At 37.6% G+C, this 25,446-nt stretch overlaps 1 long non-coding RNA gene across 1 annotated transcript in view; it reads right to left on the reverse strand.

Moving 5' to 3' along the window:
- Positions 1-858: 858 nt before the first annotated feature.
- The window catches only part of LOC124867387, an 80,903-nt gene continuing 56,315 nt past the window's right edge, over positions 859-25,446 (reverse strand). Inside the window, exon 4 of the long non-coding RNA XR_007038036.1 lies at positions 859-2,058. This is a non-coding gene — a long non-coding RNA (uncharacterized LOC124867387). The remainder of the gene's footprint in view (positions 2,059-25,446) is intronic.

Genomic DNA, 25,446 nt, shown 5'->3' on the forward strand with positions numbered 1-25,446 from the left:
TGGGCCTTACGTGAGGGGAGACTGCTGATGTTTAAAGCAAAGCCAGGATCTGTTCAGAGGCTGGATGGCCAACAGTGAACCAGTAAATCTGTTACAGTGCTGTGAACAGCAGAATTACACATGTTTGCCAGACTGCCTCTGTGCCACTCCAGGGTGGAGTGGAGTTTCAAGGTTTCCAAAGTGAATATTTGTTGAATTAAACAACAAAGTTTTAAATTGTTCATGTGAAGTCAGTAAATGCGGGCTATACTGTTCACCTTAAGCACGGTAATAAAAGAAAATGGTCAATATTGCACAAGAGCTGGCAGAAGGGTTTGCATATTAGCCATAATTGCATTCACTTGAACATAATACATTTGTTTACTGTCATGTGTAAGGTTAATGTGTATTGCAAGTAAATTATGTGTCCACTGTTGGAAAGCTTTCACGCTTATCTCCATGATGGTTTTACACAACTTAGACTTTCATCTCTAACTGCATGCGTGCATTGCCTCAGTGTGGCCCTTAAACTGTGTCTTTTTGCATGTATTTTTGTGTTATAGTGAAGGCAAAAGGGCCAACAAGTGCTAAGCATCTCTGGGAACTCCTTCAAGACTGTTGGAAAACCATTTCAGGTGACTACCTCTTGAAGCCCATCAACAGAATGCCAAGAGTGTTCGGAGCAGTAATCAAAGCAAAAGGTGGCTACTTTGAAGAATCTAGAATATAAGACATATTTTCAGTTGTTTCACACTTTTTTGTTCAGTATATAATTCCACATGTGTTAATTCATAGTTTTGATGCCTTCAGTGTGAAGCTACAATATTCATAGTCATGAAAATAAAGACAACTCTTTGAATGAGAAGGTGTGTCCAAACTTTTGGTCTGTACTGTATAACCTATATATATTTGAGGTTAAAACATATGAAAATTTTGTCACTTCCAAGGGTTAAAAAAACAACAAAACAAAACTTATTTGGTATTTTTATGTAGTGCACTTTCATTGTTGAACATAGTAAAGTTTTCATTCGACTGTGTTTGACACACAACTGCAGAATTTCCTGAAAGCATATTTCAGTTTAAATTAGAATATATGTTGTTTTGCTAATTCTGGAAGTCATGCACTCTTTGCTTTTTCACATTAAAAGGAATTGCAGCCGTGCTTTCAGGACTAATCATACTCTGCTCAAGTTTCTGGTAAGTCTCTGGTGATGCCCTTGAGCTATTGTCACCTGGATCTTACATTAACAATAAACTGCAGAATTCACAAGTACAGAGTCAGCAAGCTAATTAAAATTAGAGCTAAAGAAGAAAGAAAAAGGCCAGAGGGAAAGACTTCTTGGCATCTTTAGGTGAAACATATTATGATACATTTTGGTTACTGACCTTTTAAAGGAGAGAAAATTATTATCTAATGAAAGCAACTGTTGAACAGGTACTCCCCTTGGTTAACTAAAATGTATGTAATCATATCAGGTTTAGTTGAAATCGACACCTAAAAATAAATATTCAATGTTAATCTTACTAGCACAAACAAGTTATTGTGAAATGTCAGTCTCATAATGTAAAACAAACAAAAAAAACAATTTCAAAAGATTTCAGCTTGTTATATATAGCCAAGCATGCATACAGAGGCAATATACTACTTCAACAGGGTTCTCAATATGAGATCTGAGAGCTATGTTTTAGGCATCTCTAGCCTTTTTTGTTGTTCCTACTTAAAGAAAAAAAAAAGTTTTACATTTTATCTTCATCCTTGTCTAATAAATTATGACACAATGGAATCTGTGGTATGTGGTTTCTGGGGGTGTTCTTCATCTTTGCCATGACCTTATGTGTTTATAGTGTAGTTCATCAGTCTGACAACAAAATGATTTTATTCATACTGGTAGTTCTTGAACGACATGCTACGTTTTATTATTTCTGAGGAAATTGTGATTGGAATTAGCAGGCTGATTTATGACGTTGTCTCCTATGGGGTTGTGCTGCCATCTGTAGATCTCCAGCAATGCACCAGTAATAATTTCGGCTGTTCTTCGGTTTCTTTCTGGTATAGCTCTCTCTTGTGCCTCGTTGTTCCTGAATCAGAAAGTGTACATGTGAGAACATAGGAAACACAGCAACATGATCATACAAAACTATTCCAAAATGCATGCATACCCACAGCCTAATGAGAGCTATTCGGACCTTTTTTCATGTAACCATTGAGAATACTGATGAAACCCCTTTTAAAAATAATGTTTTTGTTCTTGAGTTATTAAATGACTCACAGTTAATTCAACAACACATTATTATTGCATGTATTATGTTGGAGTGTAAAGGGTTGGACCACTGTGTTTAGGAGGTAGTATTTTTAACACACAATACACACTTAAAAGTTCTGTTGATACCTTTAAAATGTGTGTCCTACCTTTAAATAACATTTATAGACTATAGTTTAAAGTTCCTTGAAATCCAGTAAGAAACTAGAGTATATACAACTCAACTTATGATGTTTGTATTGTTATAAAAAAAGAAGTACTATTTGAAAAATAGTAAGAAGAGCTTTAGTGTTCTCAATGTGATTTTGTAAATGTAACACTTTTTTCAGTTTCAGTTTATGTTATTCAATAAATAATATACTAAATATCACTTATTAAATCAAATAATTTATAATAACATTTGTTTTTTCACAGCCATACAACCTAAAGCTTTCCATAGGAAACCTTGAACACAATGAAAAATGTGAATTCCTGTTCCCAAAGTCAGACCAAATCTCATAATGCTAACTATACCTAACCATAGGTAATGTCACATTTGCTCTTACTGCAAAAAGACTAAGCACCACATTATGTCTGCATTGTTATGGAATAATGTGAACCATCTGACCATCTCTCACATACAAATTGCATGACCTTCTTCACAGTCCTGTTAATGATATATGAGGCTTTTGTATGTTTAAAAGCTGCAGCCTGAATCACCTTTTGATAATGATGTCTTCTCAGTTGGTATGCAGCTAAGACGGTTAAAATGTCATCTGACTGTAATTGTGAGCATAGCCCTTCAAACATTCCCAATGGGTGTAGCATTTAATGTTCATTTGAGCTCTGTGTCAAACACATGGCAGTAAAACCCCAACTGAAGTCCAAATTAAGATGATTTAATTGAACTCATTAGAGGAACATTTAATTACCAATGGAGTGTAATTGAATGTTTCTCTGAAGTGAAGTGATTCCCAATTAAATAGAAAAGACTGGGTGGAAACTGTTTGATTCTCAGACCTATTGTCAGGACACAGAATGAGCTAAAGAAGATTCTGTTGGATTAAAAAAAAAAAACTAATTAAAAATATTAGATGGTTGATAATTTCCAATAAAATTGTGGAAACAGATTTCCATCTGCTCCCTTAGTTATCATCAGGATCAGGTTTTGCTTTCTCCCAATGTTGCTTTCTAATGGGAGATGTTACTCGGAAACCATGGATAATAAAGTAAAAGGAGGCTGTATTTAAAAAGGCAGGTGTGCTGCGACTTAAATGATTTTCCTCTGGATATTTGTTGTTAAGCAAAGGCTAGTATTGTCCCTGCTGTTAAAGCTTGTGTATGTCATGGACTTTGGAAATTCCTGAACCACAAAGTCCTCACACTTGCCTTATACATCACAGAGAATGTTGTCCTCAAGAAGTATACATATTGCAAGAGTAATTAAGTCAGTAATAAGTATTGAACATGCATTGCTATATTCTGTACATTAATTTTTTAGGGGGCTATTGGCATGAGACTCACATGAAATATTGGTAACAACTGAAATAATCCACACATACAAATAATAAAAAAAATGAGTCCACAAATTGTATTATTTGTAAAGTGCATGGGAACAAGGCACTAAGGAAGTGGAGACAAGGAAGAGCAAATAGGCCTGCAAGGAAAAGAAAATAGCTGAGATCGGTCAGTATTTAGAAAGTTATATAAAGTAAATAAAATACTTTAATGTAGACATTTGGCATGCTTGAACAGAGCAGTGCACAAGAATTGCCTTTATTTTCCAGACAGTTATCACATGGTTCTTGTACATCCACAGCCGTCAAATTACTTGTTAAGCGTCTCACTGTTTTCTGAATGCACTTCCCATGGTCGCATAGGAACTAAATTGGCCAATAAACGTTCATAAACTAAATTGGAGTTTGTGAACCCAGAGTCCTGACACTGGAGCGTTCATGGACAATGACTCCCAGTAGTCTGAAACACATCTTCTAACTTGCCTGACATTCCAATCAACAATTACAGCACTGGGCCCACCAATCCAGACTAAAACACCTACTTGCATAAACAATGGCAACAGTGTTCACATACAACGGCAACTCTCATTCCTCTGTCTCCTTTTCTCCTTTGCTCCCACTGCAATCCCGTTATTATTTGTAACACATGCATTAGGGACTCCTCGGTCATTTAATGTTCTCACATTAATGGAACAACCGTAACAGCTGAACAGGTCTTGGTAAATTTTGTATAAATACTCTCACCTGTTGCCCACCGCCACAATCTGGGTTTTATATTCTAGGAGGTACTGGTGAACTTCACAAAATACATTGAATCATGAGGAAGGAACATTTTGTGAAAGTATTGAAGCAACATCACAAGACATCAACCAATGAATAAAAGGGTAGAAACAAATTGTTCTTGAAATGACCCTAATCATACACCCAAAATATGAGTTTTATTGTGGCCATCATAAATCCCACATCTCAGTCCCCAGGAAAAATTGTGGGCAGAGCTGAAAAAGTGTGTGCAAACCTGACTCACCAACTTCTGTCAGGAGGAGTGGGTCACATTCCATCAAAATATTGTGAGAAGCTTGTGGAAGGATACCCAAATGTTTGTCCCAAGACATACAATTGAAAAGACAATTCAATCTGAAAAGACTCACAAAGAAAAGGATGGCTATTAGAAAAGTTTTAATGATGTGAAATTACATGGTTATGTCTTTGGCGCTCGGACCTGGGAGGAAGACATGAATGCTGAGAATGACATGAGTTAATATGAACTTTTGTAAAGTTTAGATTTAGAGATGTCTTCCCCCCGGTCCGACACTGGTGGTGGATTGGCGGCCAGGGAGCGAGGAAGCTGGGAGGAGATGGGAAGGAAGATGGTGGAGGTGGAGTGGAGGAGGGATGAGTTCAACTGACAAGCAAGGATGAACACCGCTGAAGGTCCTTTAAAAACAAGGCATCGGAAGGTGATTGGATGGAGAATCAGGCGGACAGGATGCTGATTGGAAGGCCGGGAGACGCAAAGAAGAGTCATTGGAAGGTGGAGGCGGTGAAGGTGAGTCTTTCATTCTGAATTTTAATCTAAACTCCATTTCCACTGAATATCAATGAAATAAATGTATGTAACAAAAACACTTTGAAATTGTCTTGCTCATTTTCTGTCATCTAACAAATAGAAATAATCCCAAGTGACCTATAATAGGTAATGTTTGGTCTGAGAGTTAGATAAAAATGGTAATGTGTCTTTCTGTACATTGTATGTAAACATTTGGACATTTGAAAGTCAAAGAATTACAACTTGCTTATTACAAATCAAGTAAAATACTGGGCTTTTTAAAGTTCTCAGATTAATTTTCTCCTTCCTGGCACCTCTTAATTTTCCTATTTTCTTCAAGGTACTTGAAAAACTGAAAGCTGCTGAAATGCTTACTGCACAGAAGATTGCATGTAAAATTTTATTTTCCAAGTTAAAACATCCCATATGCAATTGTAAACAAATAAACAGCTACAGACTTTGGAAATATTCCTTAACAAACAGTACTTGTTAACTTGACACAGCTGTGACAATGCAATAGTCATTTCTTAAAAACAATAAGTTCACATGCGGTTGATTTATTACAAATTTAGGTGATGCATGTAAAATTGCTGCTACAACAATCCCAGCTTCTTAAAATGAGTTAAGGGTGATGATGTTGAAATATAGAGGCTGATTAGCTACCATTTAAGTAGGCCATGCTTCAGCTTCTTTGATCAATGCTGATCAATGTGTAAAATGATTTGGCAAGTGCTCAGCTGCAAACAAAGTGAAAAATGCTTTAAAGCAAACACAGATCCCAATCTTCTTGGTGTGTTGCATCACAGATCAATTGAACAAGCAATGTCTGCCATGAGCGCGTTTGCTGGTGGCTGCTTTTCAAAAGCATTTTGCAGCAAAGTAAGCTGACTGCTGGCCTGTGTACGAGCCCAGTCTTGTGCAACGCTCCCTCAAGAACACATTTGTTCTCCATCTGTGAATGTTACTCTCACTCCATGTAAAGCTGAAGTTAAGACACAACTCAAGATATGCTGCCACTGATTTTCTTTAACATCCCAAAAGACTAAAAACTACATGTCAAGTAATTTTATGACTGTGACTTGGCAGGCTTTTCAGGAATCATGAAAGCTCAGTCAATGCATAAATTAAACGTCTTTTTTAGTCATCTAGACCTTTGGCTGCAGGAGTGTGTCTTGATGACAGCTATGTGTTTCCTGTTGCACTCCATTCAGGCTGCATCTGGCTGCTAAAGACATTAGTCTAGGCTGGAAATATTGTTACTCTGCCATTTGGACTCATATGTCTGCAGACTCACAGACAAACCTCAGCTACAGAGCAGCAGTGGAATACATCCATTAAAGACCATTACTTTATATTTGATATTTACGTAATTATAATGAAGTGCAGAGTGAATCAGATTTTGTTTTTGGTGATTGCTGAATACAAATAAAAGGAAATTCTAGGTTTTGACTAACAGACTGTCCTATTGTGGGTTAGACATATGTATTTCGAATTGTATTACTTAGGTTATAAAAATGAATCAATTAGCATTTAATCAATTTCTCTAAGAATTTTTTAAAAACAGGGTGATCATGTTCATTGTTTGGAGAAATATGTGACAAAGACAAAGAGTTAATATCTTGTGTCTGCTTCTGCACAGTCACATTCATACATGTCCAACCTAGAATGTGTCGTTGTCCAATGCTGTGAGAACTCTCTGGTCTTTTCTTCTTTGCCTGTTTTGTTTGGTTTAGCAGGGGCCAGAGGTTTGGCTTTGTCTGTGTAGGCGGAGTTTTCACAAATCCAACTAGTTTAAACTGCCTGGTAATAGTTGGCTGAGCACCAATCCCAAGTTTCGCATAATTTATCATGTTTTCATCTTCATCCACAAAATCCCTTTCTTGCACTTATTAGAACAAAGTGAAGGATTAGACATGTACAGGGGGTGGACAATGAAACTGAAACACCTGTCATTTTAGTGTGGGAGGTTTCATGGCTAAATTGGACCAGCCTGGTAGCCAGTCTTCATTGATTGCACATTGCACCAGTCAGAGCAAAGTGTGAAGGTTCAATTAGCAGGGTAAGAGCACAGTTTTGCTCAAAATATTGAAATGCACACAACAATATGGGTGACATACCAGAGTTCAAAAGAGGACAAATTGTTGGTGCACGTCTTGCTGGCACATCTGTGACCAAGACAGCAAGTCTTTGTGATGTATCAAGAGCCACGGTATCCAGGGTAATGTCAGCATACCACCAAGAAGGATGAACCACAACCAACAAGATTAACTGTGGACGCAAGAGGAAGCTGTCTGAAAGGGATGTTCGGGTGCTAACCTGGATTGTATCCAAAAAACTTTTTTCCCCACATCCGGGAGAGTTACGGTGTGGAGAAGCCCCAAAGAAGCGTACCACCCAGACTGATGCATGCCCAGAGTGAAGCATGGGGGTGGATCAGTGATGGTTTGGGCTGGCATATCATGGCATTCCCTTGGCCCAATACTTGTGCTAGATGGGCGCGTCACTGCCAAGGACTACCGAACCATTCTTGAGGACCATGTGCATCCACTGGTTCAAACATTGTATCCTGAAGGCGGTGCCGTGTATCAGGATGACAATGCACCAATACACACAGCAAGACTGGTGAAAGATTGGTTTGATGAACATGAAAGTGAAGCTGAACATCTCCCATGGCCTGCACAGTCACCAGATCTAAATATTATTGAGCCATTTGGGGTGTTTTGGAGGAGCGAGTCAGGAAACGTTTTCCTCCACCAGTATCACGTAGTGACCTGGCCACTATCCTGCAAGAAGAATGGCTTAAAATCCCTCTGACCACTGTGCAGGACTTGTATATGTCATTCCCAAGACGAATTGACGCTGTATTGGCCACAAAAGGAGGCCCTACACCATACTAACAAATGATTGTGGTCTAAAACCAGGTGTTTCACTTTCATTGTCCAACCCCTGTACGTCTTAAAGTTAAGACTACTGGATTGTACGTGTTCATTAATAATCATACTTACTGATAATTGAAATAACATAGTAAACAACCAAAGTTCAGTCATCCTCAAACATATTGATTATGTAACTTTAGGTATGCACTTTGATTATGATAAAAAAAGAAAACAAGTGATAGCTTCTTCACCTGAAGCAGTAAACATGATAGTGGTTTATATTAGCCTGTAAATGCCTGAATAATAGGGCAGAGAACACTTTTGGCGACTTTATTTATTACTGCTTATCATTTTTTTTTTACACTTTCTTCAAATTCAGAGGTGTACATACATCTCTGTTGTATTTTGCAGCATTGCTTCGAACTGTATTTCCTGGCTCAAACTTTTTTGGTGAGATTATCATAAATGTTTGGTGAAAGTTTGCCCAATTTCACAGAACAGATGAATTTAAGTCAGGTTTGTAAGCGGCCTTACTTACACGCAACCTTTCAGCTCTGCCCACAATTTTTCCATGGAATCGAGATCAGAGCTTTGTGATCTGTATTCCCCAACTTTGACTTTGTTGTCCTTTGTCACTAATTTGGCTATATACTTAAGGCCACTGGAAGACCTGTTCTGCCCAAGTTTTACTTGGCTGATGTTTTGAGGTGTTGCTTCAATTTGTCCATGTAATGTTTTTTTTCCTTATGATGCCATATTTTGTGAAGTTCACCAGTCTCTCCTGCAGCAAAACACCCCACAACTTGAGCTCCATACTTTGAGATTAGGATGGTGTTCTTAGGCTTGGAAGTTTCCTCCTTTTTCCTCCAGACATTATCCTTATTGTCAAACACTTCGATTGTTGTTTATTCTGACCGCATGATACATTTCCAAAAATCAAGGATTTTGTCCCCGTGGGCATTTTTAAATATTACATAGAGCAGCAGTATTCAGTTGGTATGCTACTCTGTTTTATGTTTTATTTTAGTTTTAATTTTAGATTTTTTTGGAGTAATGTCTTTTTAAGCACTGAGTGACATTTTACCTGATGGTGGTGCAGGAGTGGTTTCATTGTGAATAACGGCACTCTATTAGCCAGGATCTTCACAATGTCTTCTGCTTTTGTGCCATTTTGTGTCAAAATAAGTCCATCTCAGTATCTATTTTCGTCTTGAAAGGCAAGGGCACTCCAATACTAATCATACTTGCATATAATTGTTGAAATAGATGAAAGTGGCCCCATCAAGAATTTCGTTCCATCCTGCCTGACATCTTGTTTGATTTCTTTTAATGTTTCCATAATCTCATGAAAAGAAGCAGCATGTATGTGATGTTGACTACATCCTCATGTGTACCTGTATTTCACTTTTAAATGTTTTAAAAACATTTTAAAAGTTTACCAAGACATGACATCGTCATCTAACCATTCCTAAATTGCTTGAAAATATAGTAGTTTACGTAAACGTCTGACTTTGAAGAAAGTAACAAAAACAACAAAGAAATATTTGGAAAACAGAAATAACCTATGTAATCTTAACCAACCTAAAGCAGGAAAACTTTTTTCTAATTCAATTTTAGACAGTGAAAAAAAGATTTGGCTTTTCATGTATGTGTAACTTTCTGGTTTCAGCTGTACAGGTCCTTCTCAAAATATTAGCATATTGTGATAAAGTTCATTATTTTCCATAATGTCATGATGAAAATTTAACATTCATATATTTTAGATTCATTGCACACTAACTGAAATATTTCAGGTCTTTTATTGTCTTAATACGGATTATTTTGGCATACAGCTCATGAAAACCCACAATTCCTATCTCACAAAATTAGCATATCATTAAAAGGGTCTCTAAACGAGCTATGAACCTAATCATCTGAATCAACGAGTTAACTCTAAACACCTGCAAAAGATTCCTGAGGCCTTTAAAACTCCCAGCCTGGTTCATCACTCAAAACCCCAATCATGGGTAAGACTGCCGACCTGACTGCTGTCCAGAAGGCCACTATTGACACCCTCAAGCAAGAGCGTAAGACACAGAAATACATTTCTGAACGAATAGGCTGTTCCCAGAGTGCTGTATCAAGGCACCTCAGTGGGAAGTCTGTGGGAAGGAAAAAGTGTGGCAGAAAACGCTGCACAATGAGAAGAGGTGACCGGACCTGAGGAAGATTGTGGACTGAGTCTGGAGTAGAAACATCCAGAGCCACCGTGCACAGGCGTGTGCAGGAAATGGGCTACAGGTGCCGCATTCCCCAGGTCAAGCCACTTTTGAACCAGAAACAGCGGCAGAAGCGCCTGACCTGAGCTACAGAGAAGCAGCACTGGACTGTTGCTCAGTGGTCCAAAGTACCTTTTTCGGAGGAAAGCAAATTCCGCATGTCATTCGGAAATCAAGGTGCCAGAGTCTGGAGGAAGACTGGGGAGAAGGAAATGCCAAAATGCCAGAAGTCCAGTATCAAGTACCCACAGTCAGTGATGGTCTGGGGTGCCGTGTCAGCTGCTGGTGTTGGTCCACTGTGTTTTATCAAGGGCAGGGTCAATGCAGCTAGCTATCAGGAGATTTTGGAGCACTTCATGCTTCCATCTGCTGAAAAGCTTTATGGAGATGAAGATTTCATTTTTCAGCACGACCTGGCACCTGCTCACAGTGCCAAAACCACTGGTAAATGGTTTACTGACCATGGTATCACTGTTCTCAATTGGCCTGCCAACTCTCCTGACCTGAACCCCATAGAGAATCTGTGGGATATTGTGAAGAGAACGTTGAGAGATTCAAGACCCAACACTCTGGATGAGCTAATTGCTGCTATCGAAGCATCCTGGGCCTCCATAAGACCTCAGCAGTGCCACAGGCTGATTGCCTCCATGCCACGCCGCTTTGAAGCAGTCATTTCTGCCAAAGGATTCCCGACCAAGTATTGAGTGCATAACTGTACATGATTATTTGAAGGTTGACGTTTTTTGTATTAAAAACACTTTTCTTTTATTGGTCGGATGAAATATGCTAATTTTGTGAGATAGGAATTTTGGGTTTTCATGAGCTGTATGCCACAATCATCCGTATTAAGACAATAAAAGACCTGAAATATTTCAGTTAGTGTGCAATGAATCTAAAATATATGAATGTTAAATTTTCATCATGACGTTATGGAAAATAATTAACTTCATCACAATATGCTAATATTTTGAGAAGGACCTGTATATTCTTGATTATAAAAAAGATTTACCAATTAGTCCTGAATAACAAACCCTTCAACTAGAAAATACATGATGCTTCTTACTGAATAATTCTGCACCTTGGACTAACAAAAATGATTGTGCTCTGTAAAAACCAAACCATTTTTTCTTCTGTTTTTTGTGATGTAGTAATTGAGGATGATTAGTTTTAGAACGCCTGTCTTCAGACCACAAGAAAAATGCATGGAACACTAATTGGTGCAGATGATGGTATGTGTTAAGGCTTACTGGCTGCAGCACTGGTACCCATCAATGAAAAGAAAAGTCTTTGCAAACAAAAGTAAAACATTAACAGCTCCTAAACAAGCATTGTTAGCTTTAGTGACATGTTGAGGCTAAGTTGCAAATGGAAATGTTTTTTCGCTTTCAAGCATTTTTGGTTATGTGCAAAGTCAATGGACAAGAATGTGTGTCAGTAGACTTTAGCAAACGTTTTAAAATAAATGTACAATTTTACCTTGTTTTTTTGAAAGTATTCCATACCTAACAGATTTGCATTTCTACAGCACAGTTTGTAATCACAGTTCCCCTGGATTCCAAGATGGAAAGTAGTAATTAAAATCTGAAATGTACAAATTGCCACATTTTACAGAAATTACACTTCCTGTATGCACATGAAGCCTTGCAAAATAATCAAGTGATTTTTTTTTTTACTGTTGTTAAACGTCAATGTATTTTAAAGGGATTTTATGTAACAGACTACACAAACCAGTGTATACATTCGAAGTGGAAGGAAAAACTGCATCTATTGGGATAGGTCTCTTCCAGCTTTTCACATTTAGAGATTGAAGTGTTTGTCAAATGTTTTTTGTAAAATAGCTTAGTTCAGTCATGGAGAAACTCTGTGCCGATCAATTTGTAAATTTTGCAAAAGGTTCTGAACTGAACTAAGATCTGAACTTTGACTGTGCCCTTCTAAGACATGAATACCCTCTGATCCAAACCATTCCATTGTAGCTTTGCCTCTATGTTTAGGGTCCGGCTGGAAGGTGAATCTCAGTTCCAACCTAAAGTATTTTTCGGCTTCTTCCTGAATTGTCCTGTGTTTAGCTCCTTCCATTTCCACATGAACGCTGACCAGCTTCCCTGTCCATACTAACTAACTGCATCCCCACAGCATGAAGCCACCACAACCATATTTTACTGTTGAGATAATGTGTTCAGGGTGCAGCTTAAAGTTTTTGCTTATCAGACCAGAGCTCCTTCTTCCACATGTTTTGTGTCCCTTACATGGCTTGTGGCAAATTGAAAATATCTGTCAACAATTCCTTTCGTATTCCCACTGTTTCATAAAGGGCAGATTTCCTGAATGCTTGGTGGTTGTGCCATACATTTTCCATTTTCAGGTAACCAATTAAGAGGTCCTCCATAAGACATTGAAAGTTTGGGTCCTTGTTAAATACCTTAAACCCAAATTTAAACTTCTCTACAACTTTATACCAGACCTGTCTGCTTTTTTCCTTGTTCTACATGTTGCTGTGTACACACAGGTAGGCTCTATTTAATAACTGACTTCACAACACATCGCCGTAAGGCACTTTATAAAAGCAAAAATCAATCAAATCATATAGACAGGTTCCAAGTCATTTACATACATTCTAAATAGATCTTAGTTAATAAACAATGCAGTCAAGTTCAGTTTATTGTTCAAATTGGTTAAGAAGTTTTTCTTTCTAAGTAATCACAGCAGATTGCATCAAGTCACTGACTTGATGCAATCATTCACTCCTCCTGAATGAGCATGTAGCGGCAGTAGACAGCCACTGGCATTGCAGCTTTGACTTTGCAGCAATCCCTCATGATGAGCCTGCAGGTAGCAACAGCGGAAAGGAAAACTCCCTTTTAACAGAAAGAAACCTCCAGCAGAACCAGGCTCAGCGTGAGCAACCATCTGCCACGACCAACTGGGGTTTTGAGAAGACAGAGCATACACACACAAAAAACAAACTAAACAAACACGGAAGCACTGATCCAGGAGTACTTTCTATGTTAAAGAAAAGCAAAAAGTTAACAGCAGTAGTGGCTTCAGTAGTATTTTATTGAAACCACAGGAGAACTGGGTCCGTCTTTCTGGTACAGCACTTTGAGATGGAGTCTTACTAAAAGGACAGGGAGTTTCTGGGTGAACTTTACATCTGAGTTGACAAAAATGACATTCCGGGTTCCCCAAGCTCATTTTATAACAAACAAGATAAGTTACCATAACTTAACAGATGACACACAGCTCTACATTTCAAAGTCACCAGGTGATTATGAACCCATTCAAGCATTGGCTAGATGCATAGAAAAAATCAATGCATAGATGTGCCATAATTTTCTTAATTTTCTGAAATAATTATTTTTGGACCATAGAGCAATCAAGAGTCAGAACACAGCTTTATATATTACAGCTAGAAACCATTTATCAGGCCTGAAATCTGGGTAGTGATGGAGTCAGACCTGAACATTTAGAAGCACACAAAGACAATTACAAGGAAGATCTGTAGAGTTTGGTACCAGCATAAAATGTTTGACAGATGCTTTATATGCAGCAATTAATTACCCACATCAAGCTGCTTAAAACCTAATAACTTAACACACTGAATACTACCTTACATATTGAGGTGATACTCGGTCAAGTGAAGCTTTCCTTGAGGGAAATGTTACTTTTAAAGGTGCTAAGCCCTGAAATTTAGGCCAATTGACCTAGGACCTATGAATGAAAATCAAACATGGTTTAATTGGAGGTTAAAGGTTGTTATGGGTCAGTGATCGTCCTTGCAATCTACATGTTAAACACACTCCTTTGGGAAAAGGAAGGATGGTACATTGTCTGACCAGATCAGCTGTGGCGGCCTAATTAGATGACACAGGACGGCGTGGATTGTCCCTTTTTTTGAGAATGTATGTAAAAACGTTTATCTCCTTGTGCTGCTGTTATAGTTTTAAATAAACCTAGGTTCTCCTCTTTTTTTCTCTCTTGTAATTTGTAAAACACTTTTCCCTACCAACAAGGATTTATTGTTTGAAGTGTAATGAAGAGATGCTCCTTTAGGGAACAGCTTTCTCAGGGGAAAAGACAATTAGTCCTTCAACAAACAACACAAATCAGTTGCTTTAATTAAACCCCTCCCCATGATTGCCTTGCTTTGGTTTCCAGCCATTCCCTCCCCTCTTTTTCATCTATACATGTCTGTTTCTTTTGCAAATAAATTTGGATTTTGATCCAGAGCCAGATGACATCCTAATAATTTATTGTGTTCTTGGTGTGTTCCTAACCAGTGGATTAGATGGATATTTGTTTGTGGGGTTTGTGGAGTTAGCACTAACAGGATTTACCATCTTCAGAGTATATCAAAGGCAGACTCCTTTGCTAAGGACTAAGCACTTCACCAAATTAAAAAGTGACCCACAGGTAGCCACTCTGTGCTGTTTGTGCCGATGGGCCCTGACACTAATTGCTTTCTAACTCCGTTACAGTCACCATCAAATTACACACTTCAATTAAAGTGAAGAGGAGTTTGAGGAAGGTGTGAGACCTTATCCCAGTAAACCAGTGGGATATCTTTCTTATGGTATTGCACAATGAACATTTAGTCAGACACAAACACCACAAAAATGACATCTGTTTTTCCTTTTAATGAGACAATGAAAAGGTTGAGCTGAAAATACATAAAAGCAAAGGAAGACAAAAAGCCTAGAAAGTATCGGTGAAGCCAAAAAGCAGAGAAAACAAAACTGAAACACCAAAGGAAACAACTGAAAGCATGTGTGATCTGGGAACACTACCTAAGCACCTCTAAATGTGCCTTTTCTTTAATGCTAAGTGCTGAAGCAGTGAGAGGAAGGCAGGATGTTCTGCCGCATATGCATACACAACATCCGGTGATGTTGGGGATCCCCACGCTAGTCTTTCACTTAGAGAAACTCTATCAGTATACCTCAAGATTTCCTGTGCTCATCAGTGTCAAAGAGTTATCTTTAAGTGACAGAATGGGAAACTCTTTCAATCCTGTAAACTGCATTGAAGCATCTGACTTGTGGTTTGCATAAATGTGATAGAAGTTGCAATGTCTTTTCTTGTTTTTGAACAATAATTGGATTAGGTTGTGTTAGCTCAGAGGCTGTTGTGAAGGAACTTGCTCGGCCATTCAAAGAAGCATTAAGGAAAAAAATTACCAAAATGCTTATTATTACAAAATACAAAATATAGGGTTTCATTTGTGGAATTGATCTGTTTGGCTCAGCATGAATTCGGTATATTCTCTGCATGCTTTCAGCTGACACAATATTTTTGGGAAAGTTGTGCAGCTCAGTGAACCATAACCTCAGTTCATGTGCCGGGTCAAAGGATGGGGGTGGGACTTCTGTACAAGATGCTTTACTGGCATCGAAAGACGTACAGCTTTCCTGGAAGAGTCCAAATAATGGGGGAAGAGAACAAAGAGAAAAACTGTTTCCCTCAGACATCCAGATCAGACAACACACCTGTAGCAGGAGATGAGTGTGTAAAGTGGCGCAATCAGGGTAGTAATTCCATCCATGCTTCTTACCCCTGCAGGCATAAACTAACCTAACAGCCTTTGTTAGTGACAAATAGCAAGAGAAAGGTATAGTTGGAAGTGTAGTTGTTGAACTTGGATGATTGCCAAGTAGCAAGCAATCAAATACGTCCATTGTATTGAATATTGTGCTACAGCATCTTCTCAGATTTCTGTTTTACCCCAGCAAGCCCTTTGCGCAAAATCTCTTTCTCTTCTTTGTATTCAAATGTTGATAGTTTCATTTAATAACTGCTTCGGGGCACTGCATCTCTCTATAGCATACAGTGGCCATGTTATACACCATGCATAATGTGTTTACATTTGTAAATATAAAAAGAGGACAGAATAGGAGGGGGCACTTACATTAGGTAGGTCACATTGATAGGAGTCATGTTTTATTGTAATGCAATATCACATGTTTGTGCTATAACTTAAAATACATTCAAAAATTCAACTGAATCTTTTCATTTTCATTATGTTTTTTCCAATATCTTGTAAGAGCTTGTTTCAGAGATGTTTCTCTGTCATGCACAACAGGAGGGGGTTAAAAATGTAATTGTAAACTTCTCAGTAACAAGGAGTGCAAGCATCACTCTTGTCAAGTAGTTATGACTAATGCTTTCAAGAGATATTTAAAATTTAAACATGTGGCATATGTGTAAACTGTAGACCCACCCAAATAGTAAAAGCAAACAAGTAAAGGAAGTCAAAAGGGAAGTAAATAAAGTGAAAAAACTGTGGATTGGATTTTCTTGAATTGTTGCTTGTGGTATATTCGACAAGAAGCAAAAACACAGAGAAAAAGAGTTGTTCACCAATAATTCATTAATTACTGTGACTTTGTTTATTATTACCAGGACATTTATTGTTGTAATTAGTAGTAGGAGTAGCAGTAGTAGGAAACTCAATAAATGTAGAAAGACTTTATCAAGTATAGAATATTTATTTACTCTGTTAACCGGGACTTTATTATAAACTATCACCAATATAGTCAGTGACATTTCCTTTAAAAGGATTCTGACAGAAAAGTAATAAAATAAAACAAACAATCTTAGCTTTTGTGTTACATTTCTAAAATTACTATTTCAGTAAGAAAGTTGAAAGTATATGTGCATTTAATCTAGAAATTCTCATGTTGATATAATTTATTTCTTTGTTGGACTAGCTACAAGTCCAGTATAATTACACCATAGCTGATAGAATTAAATGAGTTACACCAATAGCACAACTGTTGCATTTTGGTGAAACATTGTGCATTCAATTTTGTAGAATTTGTTCTGTAGTATGATGTGTGTGCCATAATGCTGCTACACAGAAGTTTCTTTCTGGTCCTCTACATGCAGAGGCATGCACTGAAGTGGGACATCTGCCAACACAGAAAATCTTTGTGTTAACCCATGTTTTTCAGGAAGCAATAGTCAGGGTAATACTTTCCTCGCCTTTTCAACAAGAAAGAGTGAGAAATATATTGTCTGCAGAGATGGAACATAATCTGAGAGAATGACCAGACTGGTGTTTCTTTGCTGTCTGCTGGTGACAGGAATATGATTTTGCTGATGGTGTGAATAATACAATTACACAAGATGTCTTTACTATTCAGTCAAATTGTTAAACAATATTTGTAAAATTTCTTATTGGCAAATTTGGCAAATGCTGATACTCAGACATATTGCTTTGCACGTTTTTGACCACATTGTAAGCTGCATTCCATACTGCAATAATCTGAAATGCAGAAATGTTAAAACTTAAATGTGTTTCTTTATGGTTTAGGCTTCAAAACTGTTCAGTTACTAACACCCCCCCCCCCCCCCCCCCCCCAACAGTATAACTCACACACATTTGAGTAGTTAAAATAACCATAGATCCCAAAACACTGTCAAATTCAGTACTTGTTTTCACCAACTTCCAAATATCCTTCTTCCTGAGGCGAGATGACTAAAATCAAAAGATTCACTTTCCCTAAACAATTAATGCTTATGTATGCACACATTAAAATCAGTTATGCATTTAATGGGCCATGTTAACCTAAGAAACGTTTTTTGGAGGATGCAGGGATCAGAAAGTGAAGAGACAAACACACAAATTACTTTACATTTTTGCCACTGGGGTCACAACAGTCATAGCCTTTAAGCTTAATTTTTCTCTTAGGCTTCAAATTAATGCATGTTACTAAAATTTATTTACTAAATTGGGCTTTTCTGTTCCTTGTTTAGGCAAGAACAAATGTTCAGTATCATATTTATGCTCTATTTAGTCATCAAAAAACTTTAATTTCCAGCTGTGTGCAACATCTGCCCAACTGTAAGGTTTTTGACAAAGTTTCACCCTGTTGTCACATGTTTGTCTTTGATAGAGCTTAGTGGGTAGGCCTTATTTCTATAAAAGGCAGTGCTGTCTTCTATGTGCAAGAGGCCTTAGGAGAGAGAAAATATTGGCACAAGGATAGCGTGGGTTTGTAGTTGTAGCTGTATAGTGACAGACTGGTGAGGACATGCTGCAATCAGTTTGGTTGTAGGGAGAGCAGAGTTAAGGTACAATTATTGTAGCAGTTGGGTTGCAAATGCATTGCTTTGAGTGCTGCTGGGACAATGTAGGTGCGATGAAGTCCTAGCCTGAGACTGAGGCCAGCTTTACAACTCCAGCTTCAAATTCTCTTCATGACCAAATCATATCAGTGCACACATACTAAATGGTAAATAGACTGAATTTATACAGCGCTTTTCCAGTCATACCCACCACTCAAAGCACTTTACACTAGAGCCACATTCACCTAGCTGGACTCTCTAACACACATACATTTACACACCAATACGCAGATCAGTAGGCAACTTGGGGTAAAGTGCCTTGCCCAGGGGCACACCACATATGGCAGGAGAATGCTTGAATCCAGTCCACAACTTTCAGATTGCAAGATGACTAGTCTTCCATTTGCCACCATCACTGGCACCAGGATCATAACGTTCCCCCACACATCACATAAGCAAAATAATCATTTTTATGATTTACATGCATGTGTTCAATTTGTAGCTAGATATGTCTAGCTCAACCCTATGTCTGCTGACCAGGGAGAAACAGGAAAGAAGGAAACTACTGTATAAAATGATAATGACTGATTTTTTAAAATAACTTCTATGATTTATCTAACAGAAATATACAGGTTTTGAACGAGCAGATCAGTATGATAGACCTTTGACAACAGAAACATGTAAATACATGTTGACTGTACTTATTACCTAACCCTGGACTTATTTTTTGTAGATTTTTTAATTGTGTTTCCTTAAGTAAACATGTTCATTTCACCTGCCTGCCTGCCTTATTGCTTTTAGGTCCTGCTTTACACTATTACATGATAGTCAGTGGGTCTCTTTTACATTTTTGTCATAATTCTAATAATTTGAATGGCACACAAAGACAAACAAATGTTGCACTAATTTTAGTCACATTAGCACAATGATGTTTGGAATCGAGTTTTCATAAAATGCAGCCTAATTCTAAGAGATGGACCTCATGGCTGGAAGAAGTCATGCGCATAATTTGTCATGTTAACACCTTGTGTTTTAAAAGAATCTCCCCATGCTTTGGCTGCGCACAAAAAAGTGAATCTGATTGAAAAAGACATAACATTTGTCCTTACAATTTGGTCAACTGCCAAGTTAATTTTAGTTGAACATCAGGGGGTACACCCCTTATAGTCCACTGAAGCTCTGAAGATTACCTCCCTCTGCTAGTTTACATCTTCACTTGGTTTTTAGCCATTCTCCTAACCCTGTTCTTTTCTTTCTCTCGACCTGAGACCAATTTGTTGTGGCAGGCATGCATCTCCAGGTCCAGATCTTGTTACACTAATTTAGACTTTGTTGGAAGATTTTGAATTTTGTCCAGACTGGATAAAGGAGGCAGTGCGCACCCCTTAGTGCCAAACAGAGAAGAAAACCGAGATGATATGGGGTGTTTGAGATTTAATAGGGCAGCCTTGTGTGGTGTGCCAGCAACATGATCTGTAGGCTATAAAATCAAAAGTTTTTTTTTTTTTTTTTTCATAGCTGTTTTCCAATTCATATGCCAAATAACCAGAAACTGTAATATTGAGCACACATGAGAACAACACATAAAAGTGATCTGTCAAAACCAATACATCTGTTAGTCTGGCTGTCATTTCAGTGGTTCTTCATTACAGCTCTCATCATGATAGTTTAATGGTTTTCCTTTTCTCTACAGTCATCCTTGTCCCTTGACAAACAGACAAAAAGGATAAGATAGGATAATAATAATTATTTGCCAGATGAAATCCTGCTGCATTCTGTGATACAGGAAGCAGTGGCCATAGGATTTGTGCTCAGAAGGAAGAGACGCTACTATGTATTTTTTATTCCACCCTATTGTTGTTTTAGGGATTGGTTTGATGATGAGGTTGAGCTGGGGTTGAAGTGTTGAACAGGGATGTCCGGCAAAGATAACCATCTTGAGGCAGTGTATTGCAAGCCTGGTGATGGTACGGAGCCTATCACAGATGAGATAACACGTCTTTCATGGTTCAGTCACAAACAAAATGCTTAGGTAAGCTGCACTTTTGTCTGGCATCCAATATGTGCAGGTTCCTGTGAAGTAATTTGTCTAGAGTCAAAATTCAAAGAAAATTCTTAGTCATTATGATGCTTTCTAAAATGTTTATGCTATATGACTAAAGCTTTGCATTTTTTTTTTAAGGATCTAACCCATCTTCTCAAAAACTATTGGCCTAATATTTGGTTGACGTGAAGCACAATTGCTTTGAATGAAAAAAAGAAAACATTCTGGAGTATTTATGAAGTTCAGCTTAAGATTACTTTGTTTATATGTACACTTATTCTGCAGCAAGATAGCACATTAACCATAGCACCTCAGTTCTAAAACAATAAAACATAGATTGAAGAAATTTTAATGTAATGGAATGTAATGTGATAAAAAGGATACCTGCACATTATAAATAAATAGCAAACTAAAACCAAAACAGTTTTCAACAGGATTAAACAAATCTAAAAACAAGCAAAAACAATGGTCTTAGTATTTAAGATTTAATCATCACTGTTTAAATCTGTAAAAATTAGAAATACAGTTCAAAGTAGCAATGCTATAGAACCTAAAATGACCAAAAGTCTAAGTGTTTTTGCAAGGATTTACACGTTTACAGATTAGAATCATACATTAAAATGTTATCTGCCAGCAGTCATATGAATTAAACTGTTAAGCCCTAAGGGGTTTTAGAGCAATTTCTGCCTGAAATACCTTAAATAAATCAAGTATAGCTCCAGAGTTATAAGGCCTACATGCAACTTTTGGTACCTGTGTAAAGGTAAGACATAAAATAATATTTTTCCAGTGGAACCACTATTGTAACTGTTACCTTGTATGATTTATTTGTGATTAAACAAAGAAAAAAATAAACATTTTTGAGCCTCGCCAAAAGTTTTTTCTAAATGAACATTGCAAAACACTATGGAAATCCTTTGGAATTCTTAGGAGAACCACCAGGTTGCATTAATCCACATCTTCATTATAACTGCAGCAAAATTGGCCTGAATAAGTTGAAGCATATATGTTCCACAAAAGTTTTAGAGGACAATGTGCCAGGCGGAAATGGCCATTAGACAAAGTGTGCCAAAACATTTCCACTGTGTTTTTCACTTCATAAAAAGGAAATAAAAGGGAATCTGGTCAAATAAAAGTGCTGATTTCCATTGTAGGAGTCCTTCTGCATATAACATAGCCTTTGGTTATGATATTTACTCTGTGTATCATCAAAATGTACAGTTTCAAATATAGCTGGAAGCTAACAGAGTAGCACGCAAGCTAGCAGCCGGCGAACAGCAACCAGCAGACTGCATTGTGCAAGCAAATTACATCACCAGAGAAGGAGCTAGAAAGACAAGTTATGCCTCATTAGACAGGTGAGTGTCTCTAGTTTGTTATGATATGAGACATGTGGGGGCGCTGCAAACGCTCCTGTACCGTTATGTCTACAGAGTCAGCAATGTCTGAGGGACCTTAAAATGTCATCGCCTGTGTTTAAGTTGCTGTAAAACTAAAAGGTATTTGTGCAAAACTCATTTGGGGAATTGTTTTGTGAAGCTTAAAGCCTCCTCTTGCGATATATTTAAGAAAAAATAAATTGGTGGAGTTTTACCTAGTTTTATAAACCGCCAAAAAGGGTCGTGACCTAGTGGGCCCGCTGGCAGTCCGGTCGGGTTTAAGAGGGTTTAACAAATTCTAAATCAGTTTCCTCATGTTATGAATTTAATAAAGGTTTGAAATTACCAGCATCCACATAATGTTCAAGAAGAAAGCATGCAACTAGCATGCACAGTATATATTACATTTAACAATTATCTCTTGTCGGTCTCTGTGTCTCAGCAGTCCTATTATTATCAAAAAATAACTGGACATTCATTAGATGCTAAGCTTAAGGTTTCACGTCACTTGTTGCCACTTTCCTATTTCTACATAACATGAAATCCACTGAGTTATTTTTGCCATGTTGCTTCAAAAAGGCTAATGTGTGCTTCTTTCTATTTTGCTGACATGTTTTTCATGTAGCAGCCATTATTAAATCTGTATGACTAAACTGAACATGTATAAAAACAATAAACAATTTTCAACACAACATGACCAGAAAAAAGTTAAATGTTGAATTGGCCAGCGTGATAAGATAAAGTCATTTAGGCCTGAGCATCATCAACAGTCTTTGCACCAACCAGAGTCTTTGTTTGTCTCCTACAGAACGGTAAGAAGCAAAGCTGCAAACAGAGGGCAGAGAGAGCCCTTCAGAAAGTAAACAAGCACATAATTGAAGAAACAAGGAAGAATAAGGCATCTGAAACATGTGGGCATTATGGGAATGCTTGTTTGAGTGGACAAAGACTAACTGTGATGGCTGAAAACTATGGACTTGTCCCTCCTAGTTTGGAACAGATTATAAAATTATGACCCAAGTCCTTTTTCCCACGGACCATAGGTAAAAGTACTCTGGGCCAATTTCACTGACAGACATTTCAGTGTTCAAACAGAGAGTGGGCAAATATGTAGATATCCATTGTGAATTAATATGTTTCCTAAACAGTGATGAGTTTATTGACACTGAACCTTTTCTTTCAAGCTCACAATCCTTCAGACTGTATCAAAAATGGTAACTGAAGCAGCCTTCTGTCAAACATAAGGCACGTTGGCCATTTAAGCTGTTTTCAAACAGCTGAAGACTCGTTTTGAATACGGCTTAAAAATGGCATGAACATTTAGTTACAAATGTGACATATTGGCGTCATTAACAGTATTTTCATACTATACTTCAGTTATAATTCCATTCACACTGGCTGACAAGCAGAGAGTTTAAAGAGAGTCGTTTTTTCCTTGACAGATTCTTCTTAAACATCCAATTTTCTATTAACATGAGACCTAGGGCAGCATGTGTCACAGAAGGACATAAATCTTCTCTTTCCCTTCCCCCCCTGCCTGGCCCCACACAATGTCTGGAGGAAGAGAGTACAGTTCAGCTAGAGCTGCCTTTTCCTTAACCCTGTCAGGCAACTGAAAAAGAAAGACTTGTTGCAGTTTATGCTCAACTTCTTTGCAGTTAGCCATAGTAAGTCACAATATCAAAACTATGTTCATTTTCTAAATCTTGAAAGAACAAGGAACTAATAGATAAAACTACTAAATAGACCACTGGGTAAGTGCTCTATCTCCAGCCCTGGTGACAGTCATTAGCAGCTTATGCTCTTTTAAAAGAACTACATAAAACTAGTGATGGATGACTTCTTACAGGGGTCTCTCCCAAAGAGAAGCTTAAACTGGTCTAGAGATGATATGCAATTGGTGAAAAAGGGCATTGAATGAGTATTGGATACTGGCACATAATCACCCAGAGCCTACACGTGTCTGGTTCGAATCTCTTTGAGGATACCAAGTATTAACGGAAAAATGATTCTGGGAGGTCTCAGACAATGGCTTCTGTTTATACAATTTTTATCTAGTATCAGGTAATCCTCTGTGAAAGAGCAAAGCTAGAAGTGACTGCTTTAAACACATTTATCTTTTATTTAAATGTAACAAAATAAACTGAAGGTTTTTCCTACTAAATTAGAGTGCATGTCGGGAGTCAGAGTTTGCAGGTACAACAAAGACAATCAGTAGAATGAACCTGCAGTTTAAAGCATTGTGGTAGGTTATGAGTTATATACAAAAACTGGTCCCTGCAGAGGCAGTAATATATGTAAGCAGCTGTGCATGGATACACATGTACAGAAACACATAAGTCAAGCTATCACCTATCTGTCATAACTCTTGTGGTGAGTAGAAAATGTTTAATAAAAATAAAACAAAAACAAAGCAGGCATGAGGGGATCCAGACGTGGAAGACTGGCAAGGCAAGGCAAGGACAGAAACAGTCAAGGATATGGACAAGCTTGCCATGGCATGGCCAAACAGGATACTCAAGCAAGGAGTAAACAGAACAGAAGGGTAAGTAAAGTGGATGGCACAGGTGAAAACAAGACTGATTGGCACGTGCAGGTGTACTGAATGAATCTGATTAACTAAACAAAGATACTGGGAATATTCCAACAAAGAATACTAACAAGAATAACTCTGGAAAGAGTATAAAGAACACAAAAATAAACTAGAAAGCTAAATGAAAAAAAAAGCATGAAAAACACCAAACAAAATAATAAACAAAGAAAAATGAACTGATATGGCAAAAACCATTTAGAACATAACCCAAAATATTAAAAATCATGAAATATTTTGTTCACTTCCAAAGGTAAACTGTTTATTGATGTCTCAGGGGGAAGTAGAATTCCTCATGTAGGAAACAACATGAAGTTCAAAGTTCACAAAATAATACTCAGCCCTTATTAAAGGGCACAAACCTGGATACATCAAATATTATTTTTAAGTGTAAAAGCAGTTCTCTTTGTTCATACCTTCTCATCAAGTCAGTGTTTCAGTATCATAATTTTCTTTTTCATGTGAAAAAATGTAACTGCTGTTGAATGTGACCACTGCAGCGCGAAAAAACCCAAAATGTCCAAAATATTCAAAATTATTTGTGAAATCCAATTTTACCACTGGTGTAAAGTCAAAAAGGTAGGGGTCAAAGTTAATATACCTCTGATGTGACATAGGTAGTTAAATGGCCTCAATAAGCAGACCAAGGTAATGTTGCACATGAACAGGAAGTAAACGTGTTTTTTTAGCTGGTTATCAATATTTTTAATGTTTTTTCGGCGATTCCAAGATTCTGTGTACACAATAATTTTCTATGTCCACATTTGTGGTTGCAGGTTTAACCTACTTGTATTGTTATTTTATTAGGTATCATGCCCATCTTTCAAGCCTTACTGTATCACTGACCTGATGCAGAAATGGACAAAATCATTAGCCTTTAACTGTACTCTCATTAGTAGTAAACGGGTGTTAATTCTTAAAATCCAATCTGATGGTTTCTAATGGGACTG

This window comes from Girardinichthys multiradiatus, chromosome 4 (genome assembly GCF_021462225.1).
Source record: "Girardinichthys multiradiatus isolate DD_20200921_A chromosome 4, DD_fGirMul_XY1, whole genome shotgun sequence".
NCBI classification, from domain to species: domain Eukaryota; kingdom Metazoa; phylum Chordata; class Actinopteri; order Cyprinodontiformes; family Goodeidae; genus Girardinichthys; species Girardinichthys multiradiatus.